Genomic DNA, 16,914 nt, shown 5'->3' with positions numbered 1-16,914 from the left:
ATCAAAAGCCGTAATTTCCTGTGCACTGCAGCCCCCCGTCCCCGCTGCCTTCAGCTTTGTGTCCCCCGGCTTGTGCCTGTGTGCTAACAAATCTCTATTGTCCGGCGGGGCGAATAGTGGCTGGGAGCAAAGAATTGCTGTCTGGTTTCTATTCAAATCCAGGTAGTCACAGATATGAATGGGCTCCCTCCGACAGCCCCTGCTCGGCGCGGAGCCTCCGCCGCTTCCCGAGCCGGGGGGCTGCAGGGAGCGGGGGGGGGGTTGAAGGCGTTTTGACGCCGCTCCCGGCTGCAACTTCGGGCCCCGCCGCCCCCCGGTTCCGGCCGCGAGCAGCGGGGCGAGTCGCCCACTCGGCAACTTTCTCCGCCCGCCGCACGGCCCCGCGGCTCCGGACCCGCCGGGAAAAGTTTGGCGGCCCCGAGCCTCCCGCACGGCCCCCGCCGAGCCTCCGGTGCTGCGGGCAGCCGAGGGACGGGGCGGCCCCCGGGGCTGTCCCGGGCCCCCCGCGCCGTGCCGGGCCGTGCCCCCCGCCCCAACTGTTGCTGCCCGTGCCGGCGGCGCGCACAAAGCCGGTGTCGGCGGGCGCCCTGCCCTGCCCTGCGCTCCCCGCGGGGCCGCCGCCTTTGTCCCCGCCCGCCGCCGCCCCCCGCCGCCGCCGCCGCCTCCCGGTGGGGCCGGGGCCGGGTCCCTCCCCCCCCGATTCCCCCGGCCCCTCGGCTCCCCCCCGGCGGCTCCGGGGACCTTTGCGGCCGCCCGGCCGCGGGGCAGCTCCTGCGCGGAGAACAAAGGAGCACGTGCGGGAACGGCACCGGCGGGCAGCCTCCCGCCGGGACGGGCTCCCCGTCCCGGGCCGCGCCCCGCCGAGCGGCCCCGCGCCGGTGCCGGTGCCGGCCCTTACCTGGCGGCGCCGTCCCGCGCTGCTGGGGGCGCTGCTGGGGGCGCGGCGGGGCCCCGAGGGCTTTGTCCCGGCCCCGCGCCCGGGAGGCGCCGTCCCGCTCCGCTCCGCTCCCCCCCCGCCGCCGCCGCCGCCGCCCAGCCGGGAGCGGAGCGGGGCCCGGCCGCGCGCGCGCGCCGCCGCCAGTGACCGGTGTCGGTGCCGCGCCCGGGGTTTGTCAGCGCCGCGGGAGCGCGCACGCAGAGCAGCGGGGCCGGGCGCGTCCCCGCTCGGCTCCCGGCGCCCCGCAGCCCCGCGCGCGCCGCCCCGCCGGGCCCTTATAGCGCCCGCTGACGGACAGCGCCGCCGCCGTCACGCGCGCCCTGCGCCCGCGCCCATTGGCCCGCGCCGCAGACGGGGCGGGGCCTCCCCCAGCCCCGCCCCGCCCCGCCCCGCCCCGCCCGGCGCGGCGCTGTTTGGGTGTCTGGGCGGCGGGGAGGGGGGGGGGGGGGGGGGGGATGGCGGCGGGGGGCTGGGGGCGACCCCGGGGCTCCGGCACCGCCGTCCCCGCCCTCCCCCTCTCCCCCCACGCGGCACCGGAGCCCCCCCGCCGGCCCCGTGCGGCCCCCAGGCCCTCGGGGGGACCCGCGGGGGTTTGGGCTTCGCCCCCCGGCCGCCCCCAGCCGTGCCCCGGGCCCCTCCGGCCTGGGAATGAGGGTCCCGCCGGGCCTCGCGCCCCCCGTCCCGCTGGGCTCCCCCCCAGAACGGCGGTGGCGGGGCCGTTCCCCCGCCCGCTGGGTGCCGCCACCCCGGGGAGGCCGCCCCAGGAGCGCTAAATGCCCCCCTCCCGGTTCGTTTCCCCGGCACCCCGTGGCCGGCTCCCCGTGGCTGGGCTGCGCAGCGCCCCTCGCAGGGCTGGGGGCCGGGCAGGGCTCCCGCAGGGCCGGGGGCTCCCCTCGGGGCTGTCGCAGCCCCCAAGGCCCCGCGGGGCCGCGTGTGAGCTGCTGGAGCGGCAGGTGGCTGCGGGCAGCTCCCCTCATACCCCCTAATTTTATTGAAACGCCGACCCCAAGGGAGCTGCCACGGTAACACGGTCTGTGCCCTGTGGGGTCTCCCAGCACGGGGGTCTGGGGAGCGTTTTGGGTCGTGTCGCGATGCCAGCATCAGGGGTCCCTCCCGCGACAGGGGCGTGGGTGGCGAGAGGGCCTGTCAGCATTCCTCTGTCAGTTCCCACCGAATCCCCCTCGAGGGCTGGATAGATGCACAAGTGGGAAATGAGATGAAAAAACAAATGACAGTTACATGGCAGTCATCGAGGAAGAGGCAAACTGAAAAAAAAAAGGCCAGGACGGAGCTTCAGCCGTGACCCCTGCTCCTATCAGCGCTGTGCAGCTGCCACTGATGGGGGCGAAGAGGCTCCCACCTCTTGTTCCTGAGTGTGAAGGAGATAGCTCCTATCTGCTGTCCGTTCTGCCCACAAAAATCATTCTGGTAACTTCTCCGGTTCCCAGACAGCTTCCCCTCTGTCTCCAGCCATTCTCTCTCACTTGCTGAGGCACTTTGTCACTCCTCTGTCCTGCTGCTCAGAGCTCGCTCTGGTGCTTCCTGGGCTCTGCACGGGTGCCCGAGTGGTCAGCTGTGGGTCACACAGGCTGAAAAGAAGACAGTGTCTTTGAACCTATTTATGAAAAGTTAAAAATGAGACCGCAGGAGTGTCTTTGAGGGTAGTACGGACTTTGCAAGCCACCCAAATGGCTGCTGCACTCTAGGAGCTTTGACAGCCTCCTGTGCATGGACACTGTACTTCCCAGGCCTCATCTCGTGTCCAAATAGTGAAATCTTTTCATGAAATATTGTAGCAATGACATAAAAGACCCCAAACATGAAATGTTAGGGTCTAGAAAAAGAAAGTGCTTCAGCACTGTGTGTAAATGGAATCGCATCCCAGTCTCCAGATACCCCTTTGTGTCTCCCATGTCAGAGGTGATCTCCACCTGGTTAAGTTGCTTGAATATTGTGAGGCTTGCCCTAATTATATTGCTCTCATTATCAAAACACAAGGTCCTGTTCACTGGATATACATCGTGATTACAGAATTAGAACCGTGTTTCACTGAATCTATGGAAAACATCACTCCCCAGGGGGAAGCTGCTGCTGGAGCGGTCGTGGAGGAAAAGCTCTCCAGGCAAGGGCACCGCATCCGAGGGCGTCCTGACACGCTGCTCCTGGCGGCAGGAGCTGGGCCTGAAGGACCCTGTCACTGACAACGGGGCTGGGAGGAGGAGCTGGGGGTTGACCCAGTTTTCAACCCTTAGACCACGTTAAAATGCTGTAGTCGACTTCGGGGTATGTTCTGTGCAGAAAATTCACCCCAGTCAAAAAGAGCACAACGGAGATCTGCTGAGCCACCAACAGAAAGGCAGCGCAGGGGCACCTTGTGCTTCCCCCTGGTGTTTGCGAGTCTTTTTGGCACGTCCAGTCCTGGAGAAAGGCTGTGACAAAATGGGGGAAGGAGGAATTCTTCTGTAAGTTTGATCAGACCGAATAGGCGTGACTCAGACAGGTCAGCACTTGGGTCAAATATGTCTCATTTCTCCTGACACCTTGAAGCCCAGCGAGCTAAGAGCTGAGGGCTTACATGAAAGATGTTATCTTTCTCTTCCCGTGCCATCTTTATTGTAGCTACAGAGAAATGGAGTACACGAAGGGCGTTAAGCCGAGCACAGGCTTGTGGGGCTGTTTGGGGAGCTCTGCTGGTTTGTGAACAGTTGCCTCACTGGTCCCGCTTCTGATAAACCGTGGCCGCCCAGTCCCTGCAGGGGCACCAGGAGGAGGTTAGGGGGACGTGGTGCTGTCGTCCTCCGCGCTGTGCCGAGGGGCGAGGTGTGAGGGGTGCCGCGGCAGGGAGCTCTCAGCAGAAGGCAGGCTCCCAGCAGAGAGGCAGTTTGTCGGTGGGGTGAAGGGAAAGCAGGGGGGCTCAACGGGTGGAGATGCCTTCAGACAAAGTCATTTTGCTATGGCGTGTTACTGCCCATCCATACTGGTTTTATTACAACGTTCCAGCAGTCCCCAGTACGAGCTAGGGTAGGACAGCTCCTGGAGCTGGGGGCTGCGAGCTGCTGGACCTGGGGCTGCTCAGCAGGGAGCGGGGCTGCCTCCCTCTTGGCAGCGTGGCTCAAGTTCATGGTCGTTACTCGTCCTTAGCCTCACATCTGATGAGGGTAAGTCCAGTTGTGCAAAGCCAAAAACCATTCTGACCCGGTGAGCAGATCCTGGAGTCGAGCCCCGCGGTGTATGGCCCTGCCTCTGCCCCCCGTGTGCCCCCGCCATCAGGCCAGCCGGGCGTCTTCTGACCCTTCTCCACTTCTGTTCCTCTTCTGGGGTAATCAAAATGTGTCCGTGGTCTCGTTCAGTCAGGCACGACTGTAAATCAAACTATCTAAGAAAATAGTTTGGACAAAAGTTAATTTGGGTCAAAGAGGGATTAACCGAGGAAAGTGTTTCTACTCGTTCATCTGTCTGCTAAGAAGCAAGCGGGCAAAAGCTTGGAAAGAAACCTTGCTGAGCCCATTTTATGAGTTATTTTGTGTGTGCTCGGTCCTTCTGGTAGCTGTCAATACTTAAATCCGTCTGCATCAATGAGGAAGGGAATAGATTGATTGGAGAGCAAATTCAAAGGGGAAAGATTCGGCCAGTGGCACGATGAAAGGCAGAAGCGTGGGTAGAATGGGATTAAAGCAGAAGTACTCTTGGTATTGACCACACGGTCAGAGGCCTCTACTCCTGCTAACAGTCGTATTTAGGGCTAACTTGATACCTCTTGTGCATGAAAAAGGAGGGAAAAAAATAAAAACGTCAGCATGAAACTGAGGGAGATAGCAATTGTTTGCTAAAACTGATAGAAATTGATGAAGAGTCACTACAGAGCCCTAGGAGCAGCCTAGGGGAAGCCCACACCGGGAAGGCCTCGGGTTTGGGGCTGAAAACTGGAGGAATGGCCAGCAGCCGGCAGGGCAGGCTCCTGGGGCTGCCACTGCTGGAATCCGGGCGCTGTGCGGGGCCGTGGGGCTTGTCCTGGTGAATCCCCAACACAGAGCCCTGGGTTTCCTTCTTGCCTCTCCGTGCATGCAGTTTCCTCTCACCTTTAAAACCTCAGTTAGAAGAAAAGCAGCCTTCACAAGGGGAATTACATCAGCCATCCGAAGCACTGCCATTAAAATGTGTTCTGTGCACGGACCGCGGGACCGTGCCACTGTGCTGGGTGCTGTGCAGTCAGTTCTCGTGTCTGAGAGTCAGGGAACAGCTCGAGTCTGCTTACTTGAGAAGTAAACAAGAGGAAAATATAAAGGAATAAGACCAAAACTAAATAACGAGTCAGTGGAAGAGCCAGGAACGGGTTCTGCTAACTGTGCGTGTATTTGTTTTTTAGGGTATGCTGCCAGTATTAATAACAAAAGAATTGGCTCAGTTTCCACATTTCAGCTATGAAAAATGCATGTCTGTATTCCTGTAATCAGGGGAGCACTTGTGCTCAAAGAGAGGAGCGCTGCAGGTTAGCACTCTGACAGTGTCCCTGTGGCTGTCTTTTTCTCGGTGGCTGTCACCTTCTGTAGTCATCAAGTGGATAAAGAATTTTTGTCATGCTGCTTCATGAATGAAGTCTGTGCTCTTAAAGAGCAGGAGAATTAGCTCAGAAGTGTGCATTATCAGAGCGTGTGATGATGTTGGAAATCATAAAAACTAAAATATACTTTCTCTCTATTTTCCATTTCTCTTATCACGGCTCTGAGGAGGTGCAGAATCTGTTTGGAGTTTGTCACATTTGTTGTTGTTTTATTTTTTTTTTCCTAGCTGCTGCAGAAATGCTCGGGATCATGGCGAACTACCAGCCCTTTGCTTTTTGCATCATTCAAAAACCTTCCATTTAGAAGCCATTCTGATATCTTGGTGGTTTTTTTCTTCTTCGTCTTTTTTTAACTACTAAGGAAATTTGCATGAAAATGGAATCATTGTTTCTGAAGAGTTCCATCTGCTCCTGCTGCTTATTCTGTAGCTGAAGTCATAATCCTCTGCTTGTGACATTTCCCATTGAGGAGGTTTTTGGCTCGTTAGAGTTCCAGCACAAAATTTCAGAGCAGGGGACATATAGATGCTTCACCTATAGATATAGATATATATATAAGAAGACTGGAGGTGCTGTCAGAACTCCGCGTGCATCTGCAGTGGCTGCAGAGCCGTTCTGTGGGGACTGGCTGGGTAGGAAACGGGGCAGGCAGGAGGTGTGCTGGGCCAGGCTTAGGAAGGGAGAACGAATTTCCTCACGTTGTCAAAGCTTTGGCTAGGTGATCGGTGGGCAGCTCAGTGCGTTAGCCTGGCCCCTGGCTGGGGTGGGCACGCAGGGCTGAGTTGGGGTTACTGCACTGCTGGAACCAGCTGCAGGGAAGGGGCCAAGCCCTTAACGGAGCCTCAGCCGGGACGCAGCAGCCGGGCGCCCTCCGGCAGCCACCGAGGGTCCCTCGGCCGTTCCTGGAGGAGCTCCAGGGCCGTGGGAGCTCCTCCAGGAGAATTCCTGCAGATGAGAGGGGAGCCTCGTTGTTGTTCCCATTCCTCCCCTTCTGGGGTTTGTGCGTTTTACATGTGCGTGTGTGTCGCACCGTGCGGTGTGCGTGTGTGGGAATGCCAAACGCATTCTTCCAGTGGAGCAATAGGAAATGGAGAATCCTGCGAGCTGCAAAGTTATACTTGTCCTGCTAGGACCTCTGTCGCTATGCAGAAATACTGCAGGAAAGTGGGTCACAGCGCAGCGCTCCGAGCAGCGCAGCCGGTGCCAGCCCTGCCGCAAGGCTGGCGGCACCGGGAGCACGGGCAGGGAGCGCGGGGCTGTGCCGAGAGCATCGGTCCCCCCGCTCTGCGCCCCCATCTCAGGGAGTGTTTCTGCACCTGCGAGGTACCTGTGAGAAGCACGGCACGTGTATGACCCAGGCTGTGTTTTAAGGCAGGCAGCGTTCAGTTCTGCTGAGGAAAACAATTGCTCGCAGACCTTCTTCAAATCTCAGATTTCCGTTTTCTCTATTAATCACCGCGTGGTGTGCGCACGCACCCTTGTGAGCACCGTGTGTGCTCGGGGGCCGCTCTGTTAGCCCAGCAGCAGTGCCCAAAACATCCTGCCCTCCTTTATCACTGCAGGCTGAGTGCTCTTCCCCTGCCTCCCCGGCTCTCTGACTGTCCCGGGACGGCCACGAGGGCCCCTGCCCTTCCCCAGGCAGCGCCACGTCCGTGCAGCTCCGTCTGGGATCAATGCAGGTGGGTGCCCGGAGCAAAAGCTGCCCCCGGCTGGTGCTGCCCCGAGTCGGGGCGCTGGGCTGGGCTCTCCCGGCCCTCCCTGGGGAGAGCTCTTCACGGGCTGCCCCCGTGGGAATCGCCTGCGGTGTGCTGCTGGTGCCCAGCCCTGTCTGCAGCCAGGCACAGCCTTACAGCCCCACAACCCTGTAGGGATCAGGTTTGTAATTCACCTCTTTAGGGACAAGGGCAGCTGATAGCAACAGATCCGCATGGTTGTGTACAGTTGTGCTTTGTAAGCTCCACAGGAAATACACTCAGCTAAACAAAGCCGTGATTACGTGCGGCTCCCTACCTCTGTTTTCTTGCTGTTCTTTCTCACGTTAATGCTCAAGTACATGCTGTTTAGGAAAGCTCGCTCTCGTGCCCCTGTTGCCAGCACCAGGTCCCGCTCCAGCTTGTCGTCTCCTCTCTATCCTTGGCCCCTACAGCCCTCCGGGGAACCTGAGGCTCTTGTCCGGTGGCACCCGGTCACACAGCCCGCACGCTGCAGTCAGGGGCCTGGCATCCCGCAGCGTTGGTCAGGGGCAGCCAGGAGCAGTGGGCAGAGGGACTGAGACCTGCAGGTACCGAGTGCCGGGGGGCTGCTGCTGGCTCCCAGCGCGGCTGAACACCGGCACGGGTGTGTGTTGACATGGTTCTGCTGGGTGCAAGCAAAACACCTCTCCTCGGGGGAAAAAACCCTCTGCAAAAGTTTGGTGTGAGTATCGGTGCCTTCTTTTTGAGGAGGGGTCTCTCCCACCTGAGAGCCACAGGACAATGTAGGCCTTTCAGTGCGGGTGGTGCTGCTGGAGCTCCTCTGGGCTGGGCGCTGTGCCGTGAGCGTGGCCTTGCTGCACCAGTGGGGCCGGGGCTCCTCTGTCCTGCAGAGCTGCTCAGAGGCCTGGCTGCAGCACCGAGGTGTGCCAGCATGTACACAACATCCCAAACAAAGGGCCTGCTATTGTCGTTTGCATGTGATTTTTTTTTTCCTTTTAAAATTAATCCCGCTTTCTATTTCTGCGTGCAGAAGCACAGCCATGCACACACATGACCCAAGTACAAATTCTGCACAGCTACAGCCAAGTTATAAACGAGACCAGAAATCGCATGTAGCTCCGTGATTTAATTTTCTCTGACATATTGAGTCTATGTTTTAGCCTACAGAACTCCACAGCTGTGCCCTAATTCTCTTTTCCTTGTGATCTCAGCATCGCTGCCTTTTAAGGCACTGCTATTCTGGGATCTCAGCAGGACACCATGTTACGCTGTCACCGGGAGGTTGGTAGTCCTGCCACTGCACAACGCGGCTTCTCACCGGACTTGCAGACAGTATGTGCAAGGAAAAGTTTCCAGATTTAGTCGGTGGGGGATACCAGATGAGAGTGCTTCATATTCCATAATAATATACATTAAACTGTCGGTGCGGGGTTTCTGCTGTGATTTCTGTCCAAGGGCACAAGCAAAACATTTATATTTTCTTACAAATAATGCGCAGTAATTGGATTTCAGCAAGACCCGTGTCTGAGAAGGCAATTCACACAGAAGATGGCAATCTCTCGTGCTTTAAATAAGGGGGTCGCTGCCCTGTAGTGTTTCTGTTCTGTTCTGTTCAGTGCCGTTTGTATCTGTAGAGCTAACAGGCCTAGCTCTTGTCTTACGTATTTAACCGAATATTGACTGGGTTTTAATTCTGGTGCTGCCTCTTCCTGAGATCGTGGAGCTGCCCGTGTAGATGTGGCGTGGCAGTTTGCTAGAATTGCTGAGTTTGGGGTAGGAACTTGCTAGCTGTGATTCAGGCTGTTCCTGCACGTGGTGTGGCAGCCTTGCTGGTCAGATCTGTGAACATGAGCGTTCAGAGAGTGCCTCCTGGGAGCAGCACAGGCTGATTTGCTGTAGTGGGTGTGCTGCAGAGGCACCAACACGCAGCACAAGTAGCCCCGTATTTCGGCTGGTGAGATGCCTGGTGGTAAGCACGAGGAGGTTCTTTATGTGCCTTGATTGCAAGGAGCATAACACAAACACTGGGAATTTCAGAAAGCTGACTCTGAAATCCAGGGACCATTGCTGGGGCCGACCGCTCCAGCTCCCAGCCTGGCTCTCCCGTTCAGGCTCTGTGGCTGCATGGTGCTGGCCGGGGTCGGGGTGATGCTGGTGCCTGCTGCAGCCCCACACGAGGCTCAGCACGGCCGTGCTGTGACACCACCGGCTCCTCTCGGCCCCGTTCCCTTCATGTAATGTGCCATGTTCACGTTCCCAGCACAACAGAGCTAGTGACACCCGAACAGCAGCCGTGGGCTGCGTGAGGTTTGGGACGGGGCAGACCAGCTCCCCGGCGGTCACGGGGAGAGGCGGGCTCCTTCGGTGGGTGTTGAGGAGCATCTGTTAGGAAATTATCGCTTTGCTGTGGTTGATGTCCTCAGAGAGCAGCTCAGCACACCTTAATTAAGGTTCCTAATTCCTGCCAGGCAGCTGCTTCTGAACCTGGAGGGGAAGAGATGGCTTTGTTCCTCGCCTTGCAGAGGAGCGAGCCTCTTAACCTGCAACGCACAGCAGGTGGAAATCCCTCTGGTCTTGGTTCCAGCTTTGGCGTTCTGTTGCTTTTCATCTTAGATACAAATACTGCTTCAGTAATTACCAGAGGCATCAACCTGCACCAGCTATTAGATGTGGTACAAGCTCAGCATTTCCAAAAGCTGCTCCAGCACAGCATCGGCTCGGGCTCCTGCTCCTCCGGCTGAAGGGTTCCACGTCACCCCGGGCCTTGGTGGAAGGCGATGCAGGGCGTCCCGGCTCCCTTTGAGGAGTGGGCTCAGCCTGTACGGACCGTGTCACCGACCAGCTCTCAGCCCCGCTCCCGGTGCTGTGTGTTATATTAAAATTAGATTTTAATAGTTGGCGCAGACCTGCCTGGCAGTGCTGGTGTCCCGAAGGAAGCGATCCCCTGCCGCCACGCAGCACCTCCCAGCACAGCTGCCAGGCTGCTCAGCTCACCGAGTGCAAGGAAAGAGGGGAAAATGGAAATGTTTGCAGTCAGATATCTTGGGAGGAACACACCACAACATTCAGGGACTCTTAATGTCCTGGGGATAAAGTTGGAGGAATTCAAAGAAATAAAATCCCTTGGACGGCTGTGACAAGCCAGCGCGCTGCTACATCCCAGGTCATGTATTTTGAATGCTCGGGTGTTCTCCCGTGTCGGCCTTACAGCTCTGTCAGCTGGAAGACAAAATGTAGGGCTGTGCGTTCCCAGCAGAGCACGCTGGGGCTGTACCGGCTGTATCGAGACGAGCAGACTGGGGGTGAACTGAGAAATTGCCCCAAAACAACCAGCACGGGTGTGGGCTTCTGAAGGGTCCTCTAACGGGAGGCAAGTATTGACCAGCTGCCAGTTGAGGTGGCACGAGGCTGGATCACGTGGAAAATGGGGTGTGGAGATGTAGGTAAGGGCAGTATCGGGAGGCACATGTGTCCGGGGATCACCCCGATCCCCAGAGTCCCACCACGCGGGGCGAGTTCTCGCCCCCTGAGCAGGAACCTGGCACGGAGCAGATCAACGAGGGGCTGGCAACGAGGGCTCATCCGCAGGATCAGTCGGCTGCAAAAGCAAACGAGGGCACACTTCTGAGTGGGCTTGCTGAAAACAGAGGAATATTGGGATTAAAGATTCCCTTTATTTTTATTATTTTTTTTGGGGGGTGGTTGGAGAAGAGTGCAATTTGTCAGCTCCTTCTGAACCTGCCCGTGTTGGTGTATCCTGCCCTGGTCCTCTTCCTGTCTGCTCAGTTCCTTCGGTGGCCGTGCGTTGTTGTTGTTGTTTTTCCTGTGTGCAAGGTGATTGCTTTTCCCAGTTCCTCCTGCTTTCCTTCTTATTGGTGCAGTTCTGGGAAATTCCTCAGCCTGCAGAAGACCCCATTTATCTTTGAACTATCTAGCTATGTTTCGTGACTACAGGAATTTCATCCCCAAAATGTGCTGCAGTCCTGGGGACTTGTTTTATTTACTGCCAGTTGTAGCTGCCACCAATATGTAGTTTTCTTCCTCGAGTACATCGTCTTATTCCGATAGATTTTAATATTGGATTTACCAAACGGCACTGCCTGATGCTCCGGTGGCATCGTGTAAGACACGTCATGATAGATACGGACTTTAAAGATTGTTTTAAATGGCTTTAATACAGACAGAGGTCAGAAAAGGCAAGATAACAGCAAAAGAGGCTATGTCAAAAAGTAATTAGAGCAGGACAAATGGATTGTGCAGGCATGTCGAAGGCTGTTATTTCTGTAGGCAGTGAGTAGGAAAGGTGTTAATGTAATGTGACAGATCTGGAGCAAAAATGAGGGTGCAGGGAAAACAAATAGGAGCTGACCAATGGAATGATCTGAATTATGAGGTTGGCTTTAACATAATTTGATAACACATGGAAGAAGCGGTTAGTGTAGTTTCTTTGAAAATCGAATTGTCTTAAAGGCAGCGTGTTTGACCCAGCCTTCACACCCCCAGGAGCAGTCCCCGCTCCGCGGCCGCCCTGCGCAGCCGTCAGAAGCATGGGAACGGTTTGCCCTGTGCAGCTTCATGAACAGAGAGAAGGTTTTTGTTAGTGTGAGTCTAGTAAGGTTGGCTTGTATTTGCAGCCATGGATGTCTTAATTGGGGACCCCGTGCCTGGGGTGGGCGTCTGGGGTCTAGGAGCCACTGGTATGGATTACAGGAGGGCTGAGAGCCTGGTTTGGTGGAAGGGAAGGGCTGGGATCATGTTTAGCAGACGGAGGACGGGCAGGTAGCAGGTAGTTTTTCAGGACCCGGCTCTTGCACTATGCAACAGTGAGAGCAGTGTTACCCTGGGGGGGGCAGCAGTGCAGAAATACAGGATGCTGTGGGATGCTGTAGGATGCTGCGGGATGCTGCAGGGTGCTGTGGGATGCTATGGGATGCTGCAGGGTGCTGTAGGATGCTGTGGGATGCTGCGGGGTGCTGCGGGATGCTGCAGGCTGCTGCCCCCTCCTGTCCAGCCGCCAGCCTGGCAGCACCACCCGCGCAGGCGAGGGCCCAGCAGCGCAGCAGCGGGTCCCAGGCATGCAGCAAGCCCCAGCCTCCTCCTGCCATGCTGGGCGAAGCTGTGGTGTGCAGCGTGTGGGGTGTGACCCTGCGGGATGCTCCCAGGGAGGGCGAGGACAGGGCCCTGCCTCAGCGCGGCGGATAGCGAGGCTTTGGGATAATGCATTTTTAAAACTCGTCGTAAATCCCGAGGATTACAAACCGCGGGCGTTTTCCCTTTCGGCAGAAGGCGGGCGGTTATCTCTGCCTGGCAGCAGCCCTGCTCACGGCACAGGCAGCTCGTGCCTTGCTCAGCACTGCCCTCGTGTCACACATTCCTGCAGAGCAGCCTCTGCTCTGGGCGCTGCGCTGCTTGGGGCCCGAGCGCCTGCCAGCAATGCGCAGGAGGCACGGAGCAGTGTGCAGGAAGCATTTGTGCCACACTCCTGGTGACCCCAAGCAGCTAATTAGCAGCTGTGCTCGTAAAAATGTGCCTGGTGCAGGGTCAGGATCTGCAGCTTTAGCTCTGCAGTATTTCCCCCTTCGTTTTGCTGCCTGAGCTGACGGCTGGGGAAATGCCCTCTCCGTCGGGTTTGTCCTGGCAGTGCCCGGATACCCGGCACCTCTCATCCACTGGGATCAGGACTGTGATCCTAACAGTTGTAATGCCAAACTGTCAGCCCGCTGCTGTTATTGCTATTAAAAATACCAGCGATGCTGTAGCCAGGCCTACAGAAACCTCTTGGCTTGTCGGGTTTCCCCCGAAGTGCCCGGCAGTTCTCCTGCCTCCTCCTCGGAAGCTCCCTTCGCCTTCTGACCCCAACGCCTCCCGCCTCCTCCTATCCCCTGGCCCACATCTGCCTTTGCTGTCCAGTCACGGATCCGTTTTGGTTTTGGATGAAGAGATTTCTGCTAATCTGTGTGTGCACCCGCGGTCAAGGTGTGTGCCCCGTGCCGTGGCAGAGCCGTGTGGCTGCCCCCCCTTGTGCCCCAGGGCTTGGTGCCCGGTGCCCAGGACCCCGCTCCACGGCTCCCGAAGGCTTCCTGCAATGCTCTGAGGCCGTGGGACCGGCAGGGCTCGCTGGCTGTCGCAGAGTGCCGGTGTCTGGGCAGGGGATGAAGTCATCCTGCGGGAGAGGAGCTCTTTCTGCTAAGGGTTTAGAAAGGCGCTCGATTGCCTGCTCATAGAAACGGAAAGCTTTTTCCTCCGCAATTCTCTTTTCTTGTACTTGCCCACTGAGGCTGTAAAGCCATATACTTCTCATTCCTACAATCCCATTTGTTTTCCTTTTTTCCTCTGAAGGTGACCTCTCTGAGGAGCCCTTAACCTCCCCCCAGCTCCTTCCTCTGTCTCTCAGCCTCGGCGATTTGTCACCCACGGAGCGCGCTGCAATGAAACGCTTCTTGCCACCCGCTCAGCGGGCCTGCGCGGCAAGTCCAGTGCTGAGCAAAGGAAAATATAAACAAACGAAACTGGAAATGTGATAGAAAAATCCACCTTGCACAGCGACCTACGAGCGATTAGAGAGGAGGAAAATTCTGAAGTTTGTGCACACCAAGTGAACGTCTTCAGCAGAATAATTAACGCCCTGCTCCTGGTGCGTTAGATGCTAGGAGCGGTAATTACTGCATCTGTTATTCAACTGCTGTCCCGAGACCTCTCACACGTCAGGCCGATGGCTGGGATCATTTCCTGCAGTCCCTTGCACAGCTTCTGAACAATCTGCTGTAGAAAAGGGAGAGTGGCTGTACCCCGTTTGTGTAAAACCAAAACCAAATCACACAAAGAGTAGTTTTGCACAAAAACGAGCCGTGTAAAAGCAAAACAAAACTGCTTTAATTTTTTAAACACGGCTTCGTCCTGTCTTTACCTGCAGACAAGTGGCCGTGTTGGTAGCAGGCCAAGCAGGAGCAGGCAGGATCGGCACGCAGATGCATGCTGCCAGGCTTTGACCTGTACATTTGTTCCGTTTACCTTTTTTATGGTGTCAGGAATTGCTCCCTGTGACTTTCACACTCACCTAGTGCGACGTTCAAGTACAAACCTTTCCGATACGCTCTGTGCAGAGTATCCGGGCTGGAGGCTGGGGGGAAGGAGCAGGATGCCTGCTGCAGGCGGCTCGCTCTGCCTCCGTCCCGGTCCCTTACAGGATACCCCGGGTGCCTCGGTGCGTCCTATTGCTTCCTCTGCCCGGCCCTTATGGCCGTCGTGTCAGGACAATAAATCCTTTGCAGGCAGCGTTGTCACTTGTCGAGTTGTTGGCAGTGTTTTTGGCTTTTACTGTTGTGAACTGGTAGGCTTCTGAAATGTTGGCTGTCAGGGAAAACAGCGTCTTCTGGTTTGGTTGTTTGTGTTTGGGTTGGGAAGTGGCTGATTCAGGCAGCGTAACAGGCAGAACGGGAGAACCAGCCACAATACTTTTCCTTTTACCAAAGTAGCTTTGAGGCTGTTTTGTTCAGACAATAGAATTAATTTTTCTTGTCTTCTTTGCCTGCCTCTGTGCCCCATTCATAGTTTGGGCTCTCATTTTACAGAACAGTTCCAGATCTCTGCAATTATTTTCTGCCCTTAAGGATTCATTATGGACAAACTATGACATGAGTATTCAATACAAGTGAGTTTAGAGCAATTTGGAAGATTTGGATTGTCTGGCCGATTCCCCTTTCTCCAGCACCACGTTTTGTCTATACTTGCAGTTGTTTCTGGATTTTCTTTTCTTTTATTTTTATTTTTTGGATCTCTGTTTTCAATCCTAACAGCAGTAGTGAGAGCAACATTTCGTGTTGGGCTGTTATCCTGAGATTAAGGCGCTTTATTTCAGCCCCCTCTGCCCACAGCACAGCGCAGTGTTACCAAATAAGTGCTCCGCATTCTGGTCACACTTCTCCGAGGGGTGCCGGGAGCAGAGCAAAGCGCTCGCGTAGGATAAAGAATGTGGAGATTTTGGAGCAGGCACAATTGCAAACAGCTGTGTAAACAGCACAGCCAGGGGATGGGCTTACCTTGGCCGTGCTCTGAGGGTGCAGGATAACAGGCTCCTCTCACGAGCCCTGCTTTGGTAACCTCTGCAGCGAAAAAAGAGAGGTCAATCCGGAGAGCATGTCAAGGACTGACACAGCAGCTCCACAGATTTACAGCACGAGCACAGCAGAGGACTGGGCCCGCTGCACCGCTGCTTTGCAGCAACTTGCTGCCGTGCCGTGCACCTGCCTCTGCCCGAATGAGGAGCAGGAGAGGACCTGGGCTGGGAGTGGGCAGCCCCCCGCTGCTGGCTGGGGGTGCCCGGCCCCACGGGCTGAGCCAGAGCAGGTTGCCCGGCCGGCCGGAGCCCCGCTGCTGCTCGCACGGGGTTATTTGCATTGCTGGATGTCACCAGAAAGCAATAAAATTTCAGGCTGGGGATCAAGTGAAATATGACCTCTTTTGTTGCCTCTGTGACTTGTTTATTCTAAGCCGGCCATTTCTCAGCGCGGGTGAGCCCTGCAGCCCTCAGGATGAACAGAAGCAGGCTGTGACTTCTGAGCCGAACCAGCGCAGGCTTCTTGAGGACAAGCTGGGTTTGGCACTGGCAGAAACTGCCAATTTTGGCTGGGTTCATCCCAGGAGGAGGGTGAGGGTGCAGATGAATGTGAGGTGATACCAGAGATCTCACCGGTGCCTGTTCTGGCATGGGCAGCTAAAGCAGCTGCAGATTTATCGTTATGCAGACTTGTGCTGCCACCAAGTTTGGAGGCAGACAATCTGCCTTGTGGAGAGCAAGCAGCATGGATTTTCTTCTTATGTGAGAGAAAAATTGGGAAAAGATGAACCGCTCAACGTGTCATGCAATGTTTTCCATTCTAGCACAGATTTTCTTTTCAGAGCTATGGCTGGTGTAACTCTAACTGCATTCTAGCAATAACGCTGCTGAAGTTCTTTGCTTTCCGTTAGCAAAGTGAGTGCAGGCCTCCTGACAAGCCCTGTAGGTAACGTTTGTAAGTCCTGATCATTTGACTGACCCCGGTCACCAGCTCGCACCTCGGCTGCTCCGCACACACGGCTTGTGTCAGGGCACTGCGGGGCCGGGCGGGCAGGGCTGGGCTGCACAGCCTGCTGCTGGGATGGAGATGGAAACAGCACATGCAGGAAGGATCTGGAGAGACTCATCGGCCCTTCCCTCATTTCTAATGTGACCAACATGATCTGGAGATTTAGGTCTTGCAACCTAAAAACCAGAAACGTGGAAGAAGTGACCCACAGACACCTGCCGCAGTGTAACACGGACGCAGGGCGCGTGGAGGCTGCGGTGCCGGCACTGAGCGCCCGATGCCGGCTGCCGGAGCCCTGCAGAAACCTCAGCATGGGCCGGGGGCATCCCCACCGAGCAGAGCTTGGCCAAAGGGCTCCTCGGGGCCACCGGCAGTGCCCGCAGCAGCTCCCTCAGCTTGCTGCCAAAGCGCCCGGTGCTGGGCATGGCCCCGGGACACCACAAAGCCCAAACCCTGTGGCGTGGGGCAGCAGCAGCAGCAGGCGGTGCCTCACAGCGAGGGCCGGGGCAGGGGCAGAGCGGGCACCGCGGGGCCTGGGGGGGCACCGAGCAGGGCCCTGGCGGCGGGGGGGGGCGGCGGAGGGGCGCCCCCGGGCCCCGGGCTCCGTGAGGGGCTCGCCTCGGCCCCGCTGCCCCCGGCCCCGCCGGGCCCCGCGGT

This window comes from Netta rufina (assembly GCF_964035555.1).
Source record: "Netta rufina genome assembly, chromosome: 20".
Classification (NCBI taxonomy): domain Eukaryota; kingdom Metazoa; phylum Chordata; class Aves; order Anseriformes; family Anatidae; genus Netta; species Netta rufina.
Note: the sequence above shows the minus strand (reverse complement) of the source record.